Source organism: Lepus europaeus, chromosome 14 (genome assembly GCF_033115175.1).
Source record: "Lepus europaeus isolate LE1 chromosome 14, mLepTim1.pri, whole genome shotgun sequence".
In the NCBI taxonomy this organism is placed as follows: domain Eukaryota; kingdom Metazoa; phylum Chordata; class Mammalia; order Lagomorpha; family Leporidae; genus Lepus; species Lepus europaeus.
The window spans coordinates 35,644,241-35,651,019 of record NC_084840.1 but is presented as its reverse complement, the minus strand read 5'-3'; positions in this window follow the sequence as shown (position 1 = coordinate 35,651,019).

Here is a 6,779-nt window from a genome sequence, read left to right as displayed (position 1 = left end):
TCCTAAGGGATTGTCTTTTCTTGGCTTCTCTGAGGTAACTGACTGCATCCAATAGAATTTTTTCCACTTGTATTACTTCAGGATAGCTAAAGTATTTCTTGTTAATTGCAGCTTTCAGAGTATTAACCTTGGAACTTGAATAGAAATACTGTTTATAATCCCAAGAAATGTAAACACCTGGAATGTTAAAAATAGATCCACATCATAACATGTTCACTCATGTCTCTGTTGAATTTTGGCAGTGTTTTCTTTAAATTTCCATAGGCTTTCTTGGTAATCATTTACAAATAGCTCAGTAAAGACTTTAGAGTGTGGAGGCTGAAGATGATTTTGACACATCATCCCCATGATATATTAATAATTCAACTCCAGACTATAAGAATTTATTCACAGTTGTGGTGTATCATGGACAGAAGGCTGAAGCACAACTGAACATGTGTTACATGTCTGGAAGTGAGTTCTTGGACTTTTCAGTAACTGAGACACTTGCACTTGTGTTAGTTTGTTCATCTCATCTGCCCTGACAGCCACCCAGTGAAGCTGTAATGGGCCACATAGTGAATCGTGTTTGCGATTTTTTAGGAGAATAATACTATGAGTAACACCCTCCATAAGCAGCCTGTATTTCTCCAAAGTTTTAATTATAAGTATGATATTTACTATTAAGCATGATTTTTAAGAAGGAAAAATATTTACCCCTTATTTTAGTGCACATATTTTATTTAATAACACATTTTTCTAGTCCTTTGTTGTGATTATGTCATATGTATAATTTTATAATTATTCTTTCTGGCTCACATGAAGTGTTTCTTGAATTGTTACTGAGTCTTAGCAATCTTTTTCAATAATTGCATATTATACCATCCTGTTAACTTTTAATCTGTTTTCCAATATACAATGTATTGCTATATATTAAGGATGTTTCTGTGTTAATTTTATAACTATGAACATCTTCATGGTATCTTTCAAATTAAGTACACAATATATGCCCATAAGGACTTGAAGATGACTCTGCTCTGGCTGTACAATTTTTTCATTCTTCTCTTACTAACCCACATCTGCTATGTTCTTCAAGTCATTTTTATCTCACTATAGGTTAACCACCCATGAAGATTATAACAATTTTGTCTCTTTTGAGTTCACTGTCTTCATAATCCCTCAATCCTCATCTGGAACACTGCTGTCATGTTATCTGGCATTTATTTGCATGTGTATTTGCATGCTTATTTTATCATGTGATTCCCAACAAAGCATTTGCTGCACTGTTGAGCCCATATTGAGGATCAGTGAAGTGACAAACTATGGAAATTTACCAATACAGTATCTTACAATTTTTTATTTTTAAGATTTATTTATTTATTTGAAAGGCAGGTTAGAGAGAGAGAGAGAGAGAGAGAGTCTTCCTCTTCCATCCACTGGTTCACTCCCCAGTTGGCTGCAATAGCCAGAGCTGTGCTGATCTGAAGCCAGGAGCCAGGAGCTTCTTCAGGGTCTCCCATGCAGGTGCAGGGGCCCAAGGACTTGGGCCATCCTCTGCTGCTTTCCCAGGCCATAGCAGAGAGCTGGATTGGAAGTGGAGCAGCTGGGACTTGAAACGGCACCCGTATGGGATGTTGGCACTGCAGATAGTGGCTTTACCTGCTACATCACAGCATTGGCTCCAAGCTTTATTATTAATTTATTTAAGATTTATTTATTTATTTGAAAGGCAGAGTTACAGAGAGGCAGAGGCAGAGACAGAGAGAGGTCCTCAATCCACTGTTTCATTCCCCAGATGGCCCCAACAGCCAGTGCTGCGCCAATCTGAAGCCAGGAGCCAAGAGCTTCTTCCAGGTCTGGATCAGAAGTGGAACAGCCAGGAATCAAACTGGCACCCAAACGGAATGCTGGTGCTGCAGGCAGCGGTTTTACCCATTATGTCATGGTGCCAGTCCCGCAGGCACTGATTTTTAAAACTAAGTTGTACTTCTCTATTTCTTGAGTGACTAACACAAATTTTATTTTGAATTATATTGTCAATTATGTCTATGCTTCTAGCATAGCATGGTACATTTACATATTATGCCTTAGTGAACCATCATAGTTTGCTGTCTCACTAGTACCTACACTCTAGATTATATACATTAGTGAGGCAACAAACTATGGAAGTTTACCAATACAATATCTTACAACTTTTTATGAAGCAATTTTCTATTTATTTAAATGGCAAGGATACAGAGAGAATAAAAGAGAGAGAGAGAGAGAGAGAGAGAGAGAGAGAGGTCTTCCATCCACTGGTTCACTCCCTAAGTAGGCACAACAGCCAGGGCTGGGCCAGGCCAAAGCCAGGAGCAGGAGCTTCTTCCGGATCTCCCAAGTACTTGGACCATCTTCTATTGCTTTCCCAGGTGCATTAGCAGGGGGCTAGGTTGGAAGTGAAGCAGCCAGTACTTGAAATGGTACCCATGTGGGATACCAGCACTGCAGGCGGAAGCTTAACCTTCTATGCCACAGCACCGGCCCCACCAATACCGTATCTTAATGATGTATTATGTAGCAGGTATTTCAACAGGTGCATTATGGAAGAAGTAACTCAATACACACATTTTGCTCTAAGACTTTTACATTAATTCTTGAAATAAGGTTTCCCCTTGAGTGTTTTCCTCTTATATTTGAGTTGTTTTTGCTTTTATAACTAGGTTTTTAAAAGGCCATCAGAGAGTTGAAAACATAACCATGAAATCTCATGAAATTGGTTTAGAATCTGAAGGAGACAACATTAAGTCCAATTAGCAGAAACAGAAAGAAGGATAGATGGCTCCTTCAAATTAAAGCAGAATTCCACCAACAGTATTGTCACAAGACCTATGTTTAGAGTTTTGTTTTGTTTTTTTAACAAAAACATTAAACTAAGAGAGTGGGAAAGGAAGGGCTGATCAAGGATTGAACAGAAAGGTGGTTGTTGTGATCCCTGATTTGATGGCACAAATGAATCTGTCCTTTCTGAACAAGGCCCCAGACTGTGTGCCTTTTCATCCATGCTCTATGAATGACACAGCCATAGACTGAGCAGCCTCTGGTCAAGGTTACACGGAAGCCTACACCAACTATTCAAAGCCTCATTTAAACACTTACTTAAAAACTGTTGAAATCTTTACTTAATATATACTAAACTGATCTTCTATATATAAAGAGAATTGAAAATGAATCTTGATGTGAATGGAAGGGGAGAGGGAGCAGGAAAGGGGAGGATTGCAGGTGGGAAGGAAGTTATGGGGAGGGGGAAGCCATTGTAATCCATAAGCTGTACTTTGGAAATTTATATTCATTAAATAAAAGTTAAAAAAAAATACTTTGATGCTTAGTAGAAAGACTGAATGCTGAGCAGTTCATATAAATAATATAATTAGTACAATGTTTATACAATCCAACCAAATTTTGCACTTTTTTCTTCATAGTGTTAATTTCCAATATCTTTAGTCAGTTTTAATATTACAACTTTGTCTAAATCCATGTATGTTTTAGTTGTAATTTGATTTGCATTCTCCCTTTGAACACTTCTCGATTCAGATGATAGATGACATTTATATCTATAAATGCTATAATTGTCTTGGTAGTAACATCTCAATACAATGGCTGGTGCCACAGCTCACTAGGCTAATCCTCCACCTGCGGCGCTGGCACTCCGGGTTCTAGTCCTGCTTGGGGCGCCTGTTCTGTCCCGGTCACTCCTCTTCCAGTCCAGCTCTCTGCTGTGGCCTGGGAGGGTAGTGGAGGATGGCCCAGGTCCTTGGGCTCTGCACCTGCATGGGAGACCAGGAGGAAGCACCTGCTCCTGGTTTTGGATCGGCGCAGCATGCCGGCCATAGTGGCCATTTGGAGGGTGGACCAACGGAAGGAAGATCTTTCTCTCTGTCTCTCTCTCTCACTGTCTAACTCTGCCTGTCAAAAAAAAAAAAAACTTTAAAAAAAATCCCAATACATTCTTAAAAAAGAAAGTTGAAGTTGGTTAAGGAGGATTTGTAAATAAATGGACATGGGGAACAAGGTAACTTCCCTTTTCCATTTAGCTCCTCTGGATATTAGGGGTCATGTGATTGTGGCAGCCAAAGCTGTCCACCTAAATTCTAGCTTTATTGCTAACTAGTTGAGCTTTTTGTGCTGAGTTCCCTGACCCTTTATTTCCTCATCTATAAAATGAAGGTAATAGTGGCTTATATACAGAATTACTCTAAGTAATAAATGAGATCATTTAGAGAAAGCAGCAATCTATATCTGAGGTTAAGTATTGGCTCCATCAGAACATTTACATTTTATTTTATTTAATGACATGTATTGCATATTTACTATGTCCAAGGCACTAATGCTACACACAAGAAATATAAAGATATAGAAGACATGGTACCCCAAATTGCTCATTGTGCATTGGGGACATTTGGGCCACAATTGATTTAAAAACAAGCATCAGATGCCATTTCTATATCTAAAGAATGGCACTGTAAGGACAGTAAGGATTTAAATCCCCAGTGTCACATGCAGCACACTGCAAATGGCAAGTGGACAGTGAGAGAGACACACAGAGAGAAAGGTCTTCCTTTGCCATTGGTTCACCCTCCAATGGCCGCCGTGGCCGGCGCACCGCGCTGATCCGAAGCCAGGAGCCAGGTGCTTATCCTGGTCTCCCATGCGGGTACAGGGCCCAAGCACTTGGGCCATCCTCCACTGCACTCCCGGGCCATAGCAGAGAGCTGGGCTGGAAGAGGGGCAACCGGGACAGAATCTAGCGCCCCAACCGGGACTAGAACCCGGTGTGCCTGCACCGCAAGGCAGAGGATTAGCCTGTTGAGCTACGGCGCCGGCCCCACAGCCGCTCTTTCAAGCAAGGTCTACTTGAGGGAAGCTCCTCATAGCTTATTGGTTTCGCTCTCAATTGTTACTGACAGTAGACATGTTTGGCAGTACAATTTGCAAAAAAATTATGCATCACCTGTGACCCAAATATAATCTTTCTCCCATGTCACCCCGTTTTCCTTGTTTTAACAGACATTGAGAGGTTTAAAATATTTTCCTTGTTATTCTTACTGTGGGAGTTAGAAGTGGGGTGAAATTTCCACAACACAGTTTTTCACACACAGAATAAATGGTCGCAGGATGGTGTAAAATTAAGTGGGACTCAACTCCACGACCTCACCGCATAACCTCTCCATCCTTGCAGATCTGGTTAAGTTTCAGAAACTATGTTTGGTGGTGGATTTCCTCGGCATCAGGAAGCCTGAGTTGTCCAAAGGTAACATCCAGAGTTTTTAGCAGTTGCACAGAGTAGCGTTGATGTGAAATAAAGGCAGAGAGATTGATGGACAGAAGCCATCAAAAAGGGGGAAAGAGCAAAGAGATTCAAGCAGAGTTTGGAACCAACATTTCACAAATCAAAGGGTTGCTGAGAGTACAGAATTCCCTAACTCCCACTCTGCAACATTTTTCCTATTTTGAAAAAATATAAAAGATATCCACACATCAATCACCCTCTGAACTGGCTTGCAAATTTTCACAAATATTCACCGACGTAACTAACTATTGATGCAGATGATCTTCTTGGGGCCATTTTCAGGAACAGATGATTCTGCATTCTGTCTTCTGGAGCAGACTGACCTGGGTGACAGTCTCACATTCTTACTGTTCATCATGGTCCCCCATGTCCTGCCTTAGTTCTTAGTGTATGGGAAGGGTGAGGAGCCAGGGACAGTGCATTCCTACTCTCCCATAAATAGCATTTATCCATGTATGGTGAGAGCTTGAGGTTCAGGAAGAGACATGTAACTACTTCTCTGGTAATTGACTTGGAGGCAGTGCTATGCTTTCACTTGCTGGTGGCATATGGGATGTGCATATTAATGAGAACAGGTGGCCAGAGAATATCCAGTCAGCAAGGACAGCCTAATCAATTGACACCTTGGCCACTCCACTATCTGTATGTAAAACCCTAACTTCCACTCTAATATAAGAGAATGTCTGCAAATTGTACATCTTTATGAGCCAATTCATTTTCAAAGAGTAGTTCTGATTAGGCTTTAATTCTGCATCCTTATTATTTATTAAAGTTTATGGGCAAGTTTGGTCATCAATATGCAATTTTGGTTGTATACTGCATTCAAACACAAGATAACAAGGAAAAATAAAATAAGCTAAGAAAGGAAGCTTTCTTTTTCTCCCAGAGCACAAAATGTGCAGATTACTTGACTGTGAGGGAATACAACCTCAGAGGTTCCGGCAGGCTGTTGAAGGTCAAGGCAAGTTGCTTCATTCTTCTCTATGTGTCCTTGACCTGCAAGTCTTGTCTACTGGCTATTCAAAAAGAGGCAGAGGCTTCTTAAAAATAAAGGATAAGCCCTCTCTAAAACCTCACATACATGTTAAAAATAGTCTTTAGTTTTCCAATTTGTGTTTAGTTCCCACTTTGTTCTCCTGAATCCACTCACATTAACACCCAGCCTGAATTTCCTGCAAGCTCATTGTAAAAAACTAGAAGTATTTCTCTGCTAATGCAATCACACACACACACACACAGTTTTTGTTATTTCTTTTTTTTCCAAATGAGAACATATATTTACATTTATATTTCTACATCTTGTTTTGACAAGCAGTCATCAATAACACTGATCCAAGGCAGCTGTTATAACTTTAATTTTTCCATTTTTATAGTAGCCTATTCTATGGTGTGTATTTACCACAAATTATTCAGCCATTTTCTTTTCTTTTCTCCATTTTGAACAATGGTGCAATAAGCATCCTTTCACATTTCC